We start from the raw sequence: 12,561 nt of genomic DNA, 5'->3' as shown, positions 1-12,561 counted from the left end.
AGAGAGTGATGAAGAGCATGACAAGGTCAACTTATTCGCCAACTCCTTGCATTGCATTTCCTGGAGCCGCACAGGCTTTGGGGGGCTGGGGACAGCTTACTCCTACACACACCCCTCTGTTGCACAACTTGCAGGGCAGGTGTCTGAACTGCAGCTGAAACTCCCCAACCCCAGGCAGCCCAAGAGAAGACCAGGAGCAGCAAGGAGAGGAGGGCAAAGAAGGAGCAAAATGATGATCCTGCTGCAAAGGGAGTCAAGGAGAGACAGACAGACGGACACTGAGGAAAGTTTTCATCTTCCCCAGCTGGACTTGCTACCTCAAAGACAGCAACATTGCAGGGCAGTCGCTCAGCCCCTTTGCTGGGCAGCACAAAATGGGCCCGTGGCAGGAGACATACCCCTCTCCTCTGCCGCAGGTCTGGCTGCAGAAGAGGTGGCTCATGGCCTGCAGTCCATGGCTGTCAGGGCAGAGGATCTGCTGGGTGGGAGCAGAGACACAGGGGACTGGCTCAGAGGAAGGTGTCTGCATCTGATGGACAGACCATGACTTGCCCAAATCCTTCCTCCCATGGCGATTCTCTTTGCAGTTCCCTCTCATTCCCTGCCCATCTCGCTGCCTGGAACTCTCCCTGCTGGCAGCTCCTTCTCTATCGCAATGTCTTTTCCCTGATGGTGCTCACAGACCCCATCCCACCCTCTGCACGCTCAGTTCTGCCTGACAGAAACCTACCGGGACAGGGCACTGGGCAGAGGCATTGCTGTGCTCAAAGGTCCTGAGGAGCAGGTCAGAAAATCCCTGACAAGGCCATAAAGGTGATGCTGGTGCTGTCTGTAGGCTGAGGAGGGGTTGAAGGGGTTTGCTGAGCTTTCTCACAGACCATGTGATCTCTGAGAGGGAAGGTTTGGCAGTCCAAATTCCTTGCCAAACAACAACAACAACAAAAAAAAACCTCTTTCCTTTTATCTCCCTGCCAAAATTAGGACCTAGTCTTTCTAGTTTTATCAGTACTAAGTAGCTTTTTCTATTCGGAGAGCTCCTTCCCTTTCTCTTAGCCTTTTTTTCACCTTCCTCCTAAAAGACCCCTCGCATATGTCCTGTGCATGAGCTAGAGCTGTGAGCACCCCTGACACACACAGCACCATCTTGATGGGAGAATGAACCTGTCCTGCCAGAGGTCACTGAATCTATCAGTCATAGGATGGGATGGGTTTAGAAGACCCCTTCAGGAAACAGTGTTGCCCTGCAGCGAGAGACTTACCGTGCCAAGGGCTGTGAAGATTTCTCCCACCAGGAGCACTCAGCTGTCCTCCCACTCCACCCTGCCTTTCACTTCTCTCTCTCTCTTGTCTCATCGCATCTCAGCAACAGCAGGCAGTGCACGGAGCCCTGCTGCTTTTGCAGAGGAGCTGCTCCTGCACACAGCTCTCTCTCAGAAGTGCTGCCAGGTTGCCATGAGCTCCCTCTGTCCCAGGAGCCTGGCCCTGCTCAAGAGCAGAGGCCCAGCTGAAGGAGTGAATTTCTCTGTCCCTTGTGCTCCCTCCTCCTGGGACACGGTCACTAAAGTAGATGACAATAATGAGCTAGAGTCCCTCTCTAAACCTTTCAGAGACACTGAGTTCAGCATGACTATTTGTTGCATCAGAGGATGGTCATCTAGGACACATGGAAACGTCCCACTCTGGAAGACCCTATTCCCATCTCTTAACTACACAGCACACCTAGACAGGGACAAGAAGAGAGTTCATTTTCCCATAGTTCAGGTATTCATTCAGGTGAGTCCATCTGGGCAGCTCATGCCTGTGTAGAAGTCCCTGGGATGGAGTGGGATTCAGCTCTCTCCCATGAACTCCACAAACACACAGGAGGTGGGATTCCCCTTTCTCAACCTGTAGTGAGCACAACATAGACGTCCGTGTGCCAGCTCCTTGTCTAAGCTCCCACTGTAACCAATAGAGATGGAGGGTGGGAGTCAGTTGTTGGCACAAAAAAACCTGGTGACATTTGAGGAGACAGAGGTGGTCCAAAGCATGTGTTTGCTTGCTGTGATGGAGCAAGTGTGAGACCCACGTCCTTCTAGAGCCTCAGCTGGGGGCCATGTAGGGAATTTCCTTGGTCATCTCAAATGACACGAGATGCCTAATACTGCTAGAGCTCCACTCATGAAGCTGAGGCACAAGCAGACCCCTACACTGTGAGCAGTTGATGTGATTCAGTGCAGACACTTCATTTAATAACAAAAATAGGGTAAGTGCCCCAGGGCATTTTGGGTTTCCTGACTCTGCCCAAACACCGGAATCCCACCACTGCCTTCAGGCAAAGTCCATCCCATCTAGAGCCAAGTGTGCTTCATAAATGGGAAGCACATCACAACAAGGTCTCTAATCACATCCCTGCACTCTTAAACCCTTCTAGCTCTATTTCCTCTGAACCTCTTCTCACCTCAAATGAACGGGGACTGTGTTAATGATGTCCACAGGGTGGCTGGATTGCTGACTCTCCAGGCCCAAGGACTTTCTCAGTGGCACCTTGTCCCTTCTGGAGATCAGCTCACCTCTGTCACAGGCCCCAAGGTGCTGCAGAGTCAGCTCGGGCAGCAAACCCCTCTCCTTCTGTTCCTGCAAGGCCCATCTCTCTTTCTCCCTGGCCTTGGCCACTGCAGGCTTTGCTCTTTTAGTGGGAACCTCGTTTCACCATTAAGTTGCCACCTGCTCTCTATGTCAGCCTGTCACTACTCGGAATCAAATCCTCTGCATACATGAAGTCCTTGGTGACAGGTTTCCCTGTGACAGATCTTCAGCTGGTGTGACAGCTGAGTGGTGAAGCCAAAATAGATGCAAACAAAAGCAGCCTGGGGCACAGACAGGATTACTATAACTGAGATGTGGTGGGATCAGTCCCTTGACTTGAGTGCTGTGATGGTAGGGTACAAGTCCATCAGGAGACACTGGAAGGGAAGATGAGGAGGGGGGATGCCCTTTGTGTGAAGGCAACACTCAGATGTACGGAGCTCTTCCATGGGACAGACAACGGGAGGCAGCTCTGAAGGGCAGAGGAGCTAAGGAAAGCCAGCAGGTCCTTAAGAAGAGCACCCACAAAGCACAGCAGTGCTCCATACTGACAGCTTGTCAAATTTGTAGGCATCTCCAGACCGTGTCTTGGCTAAACAGGGAACTCATGCCTGAGCTCCGGTGCAGTAACGCAGCATAAGGGAAGGGGAAGAAAGGAGAGGCTGGAAAGGAGGAATTCAGAAATACAGTGTTGTCCAGCGAAGTAGGGAAGTCAAAGCTCCCCTAGCATACACACTTGCAGGGGACATCACGAGCACAAAGAAGAGCTGCTTCTGCTTCAGTAACAGTAAAAGAGTAAAGAAGGAAAGTGGGGGCTCAGTGCTGCATGGGGCAGGGAATGTAGCAAGAGCAGATGTAGATAGGTCTGAGGAGCTCAGTGCCTTCTTGGCTTCAGGCTGCACCAACAAAGTCTCCTGGGCTGTTGTGCCTAGAGTCAGGACTGCAGATGAGAAAACCAGCCTGCAGTGCATGAGGGCTGAGAGAGGGATGACTTGCAGGAACTCGACCAATACAGTCTATGGGATTGGATGTGTGGCATGCTCAGACATTGAGAGAGCTGCCTGCTGCCACAGCAAAGCAACTCACAATTGTCAAAGGTTGTGGAGATCAGGGAGGTGCCAATGACGAGAAAAAGGAAGATGTTGTGCCCATCTTCCAAAAAGACCACAAGGACATCCTGGGGAGTTGCAGGCCATTCAGCCTCACTCGAGTGAGGAGTGTGTCATGGAGTTAGTCGTCTCGGATCACCTTACTCAGCACATGAAGAAGAAGAAGGTGCCTGGGAACACTCAGCATGGATTTACTGAACGTAAATCATTCCTGACCAACCTAATTGCCTTCATGATAAAAGAACTGTACTTGTGGAGGAGTGGAGAGTAGTGGAGGTCCCTTACCATGATTTTAAGGAAGCCATTTGACAGTGTCTCCCACAATATTCTTGTGCACAAGTACGTCATTACAGTAGGGCTGGAGATTGCCTGCCTGGACAGCAGCTCTGCAGAAAAGGACCTGGGAGTCTCTGCACAGCAAGCTGAATGTGAGGCAGCAGTGTGTCCTGGCAGCAAAGGAGGCCACAGCATCCTGGGTTGCATGAACAGTAGCACAGTCAGGAGATCAAGGCAAGTGATTATCCCCTTCTGCTCAGCACTCGTCAGAGCACATCTAGAGATGGCCCCCATTTCGGGGCACCCTGCAGAAGAATGACGTTGAACACTCAGAGTGAGTTCAGTGGCAGGCCCCCAAGGGGGTCAGGGCTGGAGAACTTGCCCTGTGAGGAGAGGCTGAGGGAACAGGCCTTGTTCAGGCTGCAGAAGGAAAGGCTCTTGGGGAACTCCTAGCAGCTTCCCAACTCAAGGTTACCACCAAGAAAGAACCAGGCTCTTTACAGAGATTCAGGGCAGGAGAATGAGAGGCTATTAGCTGACACAAGTGCAGCTAGAATGGTTATAGGTTGACACCAGTGCAGCTAGAATTGGATTTAAGGGAGAAACATCAATGAGGATAACAAAATATTTGAAGTGGGGTCCAGAGAGCTTTTGGACTCTGTTCTTGGAGGCTTTCAGCATGCTGTTGGACAAAGCCCAGAGGAACTTAGTGTGAATTCAGTGTTGATCTTGAGTAGAGCAGGAGGCTGGACTAGAGACCTCCCGAGGTCCCTTCCAACTGGAATGGTTTGGTGATTCTGTCCTCTGTGGTGATAGTTACTGCGATTCTTGCACTCCTGAATTCCTTTTCCGCATGTGGGTTAGCACCACACATGGCATCCCCAGAGCCAGCCCCTCCCAGTGGTGGGAGGTTGCTTCTTGGGTCTGAAAGGTTTTCAGTTCAAAGCTTAATTATGAATGGCTACCTCTCCAGAATGGGCCCTCCTCACAGCCTGCAATACCTGTGCCTTACAATGTGATGCTCCTCACTGTTGTGATCGACGGAAGGATGAGGATCAATGAGCATTAGCTGAAACAAGAGAGGTTCAGGCTGGGTATAAGGAAATTTTTTTCCCTCCAGACAGGCAAATCCTGGGGCAGTGAAGTGAGAACCGCTGCAGGAGATCTGTTGAGGAGTCAGGGGAGCAGCAGAGTACGCTATCACAGCCCTGGAGTGTGCTCTGTACACACTGACCAAAGCCGCTCAGGGCTGGACATGCCTATTCCCTTTTGTCAACAATGTCCAGCTGCTTCACAGCCAGTTAGGACTTGAGCTTTGCATAGTGGAGATAAGGAACTAGCTCTAAGGGGCCCTTAGGATTCACAGAGTAAGACCGGCCTTGGTGTCCCAACCCTATGTCCAGCATCCGCCCATTAGTGACCCCTCCGTGTGGTGCCCTGTTATTATCCCCCTCGACTCAGCACTAGGGTGGCCACATGTGGAATAGTGTGTCCCAGTGTGGGCTGCCCAGTGCTGGAGGAATAGGAAGGACTGCGAGAGGGTCCAGAGGAGGTCTGCTAAGATGGGGTTAGCGTCCTGAAGCACAAAGCCTTTACGGAGAGGCTGAGGGACCTGGCCTTCTTTAGCCTGGTGAAGTGGAGGCTACGGGCAGTACAGCAGCAGCCTGTGAGTGCTTGAAGGGTGATTTCAGAGGTGATGGAGTTTTTCTGGGGAGTAGGAAATAGCATGAAAAGGGAAAAGAGCCAAAAAATGCAGCTTGATTGGTTCACACCGAACTTCTGGAAAACTAAATGTCACTTGTGCTGTGGGTCAACAGGACACCCAAAGAGAGTCTGTGGTGAGCCCCTGGCTTTGTGTTTGAATGAAAATCAAGTGAGGGGAAAGAGTGGGAAGATCCCAGGGTGAGATCAAGGTGGGGAAGCAGAGCAGGTGTCTACAGGCTTCAGGGGAACAGACGCAGGGGTTGGACAGCATAGGACAGGCTGCGGTGGAGACAGCTGAGGGCACTGCCAAGGCTGAAAGCCTCCACTAGAACTGAGGCCTTTATCCTCTTGGCTATGGCTAGTGCCTCTGCCACCAAGGCCTACAAGAAGATGCCGTTTCCTTAGGGCACTGGCGCCTAGTTGCCTCCTCATCTCTGAGGACCCAGGAGGTGTCGTATCACTGTCCTGCCCTCGGCCTTGCACACCCCCACCCTCACACTGCCCCCACAAAGAGCCCTGAGCAAAGCATCATCCTGCCAGGGACTCGTGGGGGCTTGGCCATTCTGCTTAATAAAACACATCCAGGTTTTCCTGGCATCAGAGCCTCCTGCACATTTCCTTTGCCTACCTGCAATCAGGGCCTCCAACTTTCTGCTCTCATCAGCCCCTGGGCTGGGTTTGTCAGTAATGGCCCTCAGGGGGACCCATCAGTGCTTCAAGAAACTTTGGAATTTGCTTCTGAATTCAACTTCTTGAGAGGTTTCTTCAGTCTCCTCTCAGAATCTGAGGTTCAGGAGCTCAGTACCAAATAGAGCCGAGGGGTCATTAAAATGCAAAAAGCCCTAACAAGCCATGTCCATCCCCATAATTTCCTTCAGTCCTTCAGTTCTCATGTGGGCTAATTGGAGAGGTTTCAGGAATGTCTTTACAAGAGGAAGACTTCAATGAGCACCTCAAAAAAAAAAAAAAAAAGAAAAAAAACAGAAAGTATTTCTGCTTTTAAAGTTTTCCTTATTTTTCAGCTTACAGAATAAATGATATCCACTTTCTCCAACTCATACTGAGTGTCTTCTAATGAAGTCCAGACATGCAGGAAAACCAGCACCCTTGAGGTCAGACAGCAATCGTCCCCATCTCCCCAACCCTGTCATTTCTCTCCTCAGCCACCTGGGGCAGACATCTAACCTTTCTCCACAGGCGTCTACAGGAAAATTTTACAGCTCCTGTGCACCAATTCCCACCTGCTTTCCTTCGAGAGCTAGCTGCAAATAGACACAGAAGGGTTTGTCTCCGACGTGAGCAAACAAAAATAAAACATGGCACAGCTTAATAAAAGATGAAATACCTTCTTTAATTGTGTGTTAAATCCAAGCTGCCCCCAGTGAGGGCCAGTCTACAAGGAATAACCTGCCTTGAAAAGCTCTTGACAAAGAGATAGGAAAGGATAGAAAGAAACACCATGAAGGAGCTGGCTAAAGAGACAATAGGTCTAGGGAAAGACGAGGCAAGCTTTACACTCCCTGAAGCTGAGAGCAGCACCTAGAGAGAGGAGAGGTCTCTAAAGGAATGAAGAGAAAGGGGAGGAGGAAAACTGGAACACAAGGGGAAGTGCCTGTGTCCACATAGTCCGATGCAAAGAGGACATGTGGAGACATGTGAAAGATGCATGAGATTATATACACAGCATACCAGACAGAACAGTGGCAATGTAAGTTCAGGGGGAGACCAGTAGTTCTTCTCCTGAGATTCATACCCTTCCTGGAAATATCCAATATGTCATCATGGGAAAAAAATGACATTTTATTAAAATTCTTCAGTCATCTCAGCTGATGAAAAGGTGCTCATATTTGTTTTTAAAAGTTGAAAATAGTTCTTCATGTATTGAGGCAGAGCTCAGGCACCTAACCATAAGCATGCAGTGGCACTTGGAGAGGCCTTGGTGTCTCCGAGGCACCTACTTGGTCCTGGAAGCTCTCAGAGAGGACCTGCGGGTGACCGGAGCCCCTCGGAGCTGCAGAGGGAGGCTGGGCAGAGGGGACCAAGGCACCTACCGTGGCACCAGACCTCCTGACCACGGCACTCCAGCTTCTCTGCCATCCATATAACCCCCCAATCCAGTGAAATAAGGGTGGAGCGGGGTCCTGAGCTCTGCCTGCCAAGGGGCTCTCTCCTTGGGCATCTCTGCTGCAACCCGCACACTGCACACTGCCCCGGGCCCTGAAAGAAGACATCCAGGGGCTGACATCCAGGAGGAGGCCACAGAGAAGAGTTTTGATAAGGTGGGACTTTTTTCTCTGACATAGCAAGGAAATGGTCTTCTCCTGACGGAGCACTTGAAGATGCTCTTGCAAGTGGCAGTGCCTCAGTTGTTACCTTTTGAAATGGGCAAATAAGGAGGAATTCTAAAGACAAAGTATTTCTTCAGAAAATGATTGGCTCCTTGAAACAACTTCTCCCAGAGGCACATACTACAGTGAGTGACGCTTCAAGGGCTCAGAGCTTATTTTTTGTGCTGAAAATGAAGCAAATCACAACATTGCTTTTGGACCCTGAGAATCATTGCCTGATGCTCAAGCGCTTTCCTGTAAGTCGGCAAGAAATACTTAAAGGGTCATAGTTCAGAATCAGCTTGCAAAGTTGGAGTTGTTTTCTGCAAGTAACTCTTCAAGCCCCCTCGGTATTATGGTCCTCACCTTTCCACAGGCTCCTCTCTTCCCTAAGGGAGTCCTTTCTAACCTGGCAGTTCAGGTGTCCATCTCAGCTGAGCACATTTTGCAATGTGTCACTAGGTTGGTTGAGGCCTGCAGTTCCTGAAATTCTTGCTGGCATCTGCAGCCAGGACCCCCAGGTTCAGCTGATCACATACAAGCAACCTCACCACCAGCATCCAAGCCATGGACCTGTGTTGGGGCCCTTGCGGTACTTCAGAATAACAATCTATATGAAATATAGATTGTTGGAACTACACTGTTTAGGATTAGTTGCTTAGCACAACTTGCTTAGCATGAGTAGCTAAATTTGCTGAAGCCTTAGGCCTCAGACTGTAGCCGCTGCTATGTGCTTTGAAGTAGTTTACCAAGGACACTGGTGCAGCTGGGAGCGATACATCCTGAGAAAGTACAGATAAACTAGCAGAAGCCAGTGGGAACCAAGGTTAAGGGTAAGATAGCTTTGCTAAACAAGCAGCAAGGTACAAGGCATGACCGCTGTGTGCGTGATCGGTGCAATGATTGGCTACCTGTGACATAATCTGTATGAACCACAAATCAAGGTCCAGAGCGCTGAATACCTGTACTTATAAAATGGGCAAATTGCTGAATAAAGATGGAATTGAACCTGCATTCTGTGAATGCGTATGATTCATTCCCGTCACTCCCGCGGACCGCGACAGACCTGCTGCTGGTCTATCCTGCTAGGGCAGGAGTGACCTCACATGCACATGCCCCAACCATGTCAACATTTTCCCATGAAAAAATAATGGAAAATTTCAGGAATGAATCTCAGGAGAAGAAATATTGATCTGCACCTGGCCTTGCATTAGCACTGCTCTGCCTATTATGCTGTGGACATCATCTCACTAATCTTTCATATATTTTCACCTGTCCTGATTGAAGTGATCATTTCTAAAGTCCCCTTTGCATCAGACTCTCTGGACATAGGCACTTTCCATAGTCTTCCTCCTCCCCTTGCTCTTTATCCATCACACACCTCTCAACTCTCCAGTTGCTGCTCTGAGCCTCAGGCAGTCTGAAACTTGCCTCATCTTTTGCGGAGTCTGATTGTCTCCTGAGACAACTCCTTAGTTGTGTTTCTATCTATCTGTCCCTATCTATTGGTCAAAAAGGTTTCAAGGAAGGTTATTCCTTGTGGAAAGTGACCCTCACTGGAGGCAGCTTGCACTTAACATACAGTAGAGGAGTGTATTTGACTTTTTATTAATCCGTATCATCTTTTGTTTGTTTGCAATTAAGAAAAATCCTCCTGTGTGTGCAAGGTGTTCTCGAAGGCAAGCAGATGGGAATTGGTGCATAGGAGCTGTAACATTCAGCTACAGATTCCAGTGGAAAAATGTTAGGTTTTAACAGGAGTGAGGTAGGTCCCCAGTGGCTGATGAGGGAAATGGCAGGGCTGGGGAGGTGAGGAGCAAGGCTGTTCGTACATGTCTCCTGTCAAACATGCTGCTTTTCTCACACATCACGATTCCTTAGGAAACCCTCTGTATCAGTATGAATTGGAGAATGTGGATATCACTTATTCTATAGGTTAAGAATAATAAAAAACTTTAAAATCCTTTCTTTTTCAAGTGCTCATTGAAATCTTCCTCTTGTAAAGACACTCCTGAAACCTCTCTGATTAGCCACACAAGAACCGAAGAACTGAAGAAAATTAGGGGGAGTGACATGGCTCCTTAGGGCTTTGGGCATTTTAATGACCCCTCAGGTGTATTTGGTGCTGAGTCCATGAACCTCAGATTCTGAGAGGAGATTGAACAAAGCTCTCAAGAAGTTAAAGCCAGATGCAAATGCCAAATTTTCTCAGAGTGTTAATGGGTCCCCCTGAGGGCCATTACTCACTGAGCCTCCCCAGGGGCTGATCAGAGCAGAAAGTTGTAGGCCCTGATTACAGGTAGGCAAAGGAAATGTGCAGGTGGCTCTGATGCTAAGTCACCCTTGATGTGTTTTATCATACAACATGGCCAAGCCCCACAGGCAGCCCCTGGGTAGGGTGAACCTTTCCCTCACGCTTTGCTCAGGGCTCTTTCTGGGGCAGTGTGAGGGTGTCAGGTGTGCAACACCGGGTGCAGGACAACAATATGGCACCTCTTGGGCTCCGCAGGGACAAGGAGGCAGCAAGGCCACTGTTTGCCTCAGTGAAACAGCGTCTTCTCCTAGGCCTTGGTGGCAGAGACAACAGCCATAGCTAAGGGGACAAAGACCTCAGTTCTGTTGGCTCCTTTCAGCCTTGGCCGTGCCTTCGGCCATCTCCACCCCAGGCTGTCCTACACTGTCCCATGCCTGCGCCTATTTCCCTGCAGCCTGTAGACACCCAACCTGCTTCCCCACGTTGCTCTTTCCCCAGGATCTCCCCACCTCCACTGATGTCTCTCTGTCCTCACTTGCTTTTATCTTGAGACACAAAGCCAAGGGCTGATCACAGACTCCCTCTGGGTGACCTGTAGCACCACAGCACTCCCCTTCAAGGGACATTCCCTTTTCCTGAAGTCCAGCCTGAACCTCTCTAGCTGCTCTTTGTGCCTCTTTCCCCTTCTCATGCTGTTTCCCACTACCAAGAAAGGCTCTGCCATCTCTGAAACCACCTTTCAAGCACTCACAGGCTCCTGCTGTACTGCCCTTTGTCTCCACTTCAGCAGGACAAAGAAGCCCAGGTCCCTCAACCTCTCCTCGTGCACGTGGTTATTCCCCACCAGGTGCAGGACTAGACACTCCTCTTGTAAAACTTCAGGAGGTATCTGTTGCCCGAATCACCCAAGTTTCTCAAGGGCCTTCTGGACTGAAGCTCTTCTCTTTCAAAAAGAGGAAAGCAGTGCCAATGGGGAAAGGGTATAAAGGGGTGGGCTGATTGCATTGGAAGGGATCAGGATGGTAAAAGAGGCAAAAGGGGGCAAGGAAAAAAGAAAGGAAACTAAAAGTGAAGCAAAGGATTGATCAGGGCTGTGCTGGGCATTCCTGCCAAGAAGCCCTGCACCTGAGTAATTCTGCGTGGAGCAGGACAAGTAAGCTGACCTACTTCCACAGCCCATTCCTCCTGCCTGCCCATGACCCTCTGAATAGCAGCTCTCAAGCATATGGCTGGTCCCCTCCACCTCCAGTCTGGGGTCATCTACAAGCATGAAGAACGTTGCCTCCTCCATGTCACTAAGCAAGATGGTAAACAGGACAGGCTCCTGGAGAGGTCAGTGGTGCTCCACTTCTCTCTGGCCTCTAGCAAGAGTCCTACCCATTCACCACTGCCCTCTGAGCCTCATCATCCAAGCAGCTTTCTACCCATCTGGTTGTCAACCCCTCTAGACTGCAATGTTCTAACTTGCATACAAGAATATTGTGGGAGACAGTGTCAAACACCTTGCTAAAGTCTAGGCAAAAGACTTCTCTTCTGCATCCACAAACAAAGTTCTTTAATCATAGAAGGCAATCAGGATGGTGAGGCACAATTTACCCTGGGTAAATCCATGCTGACCATTCCCTATCAATCACCTTCGTCTCCCTCATGTGCCCAGAAATGTCATGCAAGAGGATTCACTCCATGACACACTCCTCACCAAAGTGAGGCTGAACTGCCTGCAGCTCCCAGGTTGTCCTGTTGGCCTTTTTTGAAGATGGATGTAACATTTGCCCTTCTCCGGTCATTGGGACCTCCCCCCATCTCCACAACCTTTCAAAGATGATAGCGAGCAGCCTTGTAGTGACAGCAGTGAGCTCTCACAGCATCCTTGTCTGCAGCCCATCCAACCCCACTGACTTGTATAGTTTGAGTTCTCACAAGTAATGCCTCACTAACCCTCATCCACTCTTGCTTGCTTTTCTCCTCAGGAGTCGTGACTCAAGGCACAACAGCGGGGAGACCTTGTTTGTGAAAACTGAAGCTAACCACGCATTGATTTCTTCAGACCTATCTGCATCTGCTGTTACTAGAGTCCCTGCCCCATTCAGCAGTCAGCCCACCTTCTCATTTTATTCTTACGGCAGCAGTAGTAGCTCATCTTCATGCCCTTGACATCCACCACAAGTGTTAATACTAGGGGTGCTTTGGCTTCCCTAACACCATGCCTATGTCACTGGACAATATTTCTAAATTCCTCCTTCGCAGCCTCTCCCTCCTTCCCCTTCCCGTACGCTGCCTTATTGCCCTGGAACTCAGGCACGAGTTCCCTGTTTAGTCAAGG

The sequence above is a fragment of the Apteryx mantelli genome, chromosome 24 (genome assembly GCF_036417845.1).
Source record: "Apteryx mantelli isolate bAptMan1 chromosome 24, bAptMan1.hap1, whole genome shotgun sequence".
Classification (NCBI taxonomy): domain Eukaryota; kingdom Metazoa; phylum Chordata; class Aves; order Apterygiformes; family Apterygidae; genus Apteryx; species Apteryx mantelli.
The sequence above is the reverse complement of the archived record's forward strand: the minus strand, read 5'-3'. Positions refer to the sequence as shown.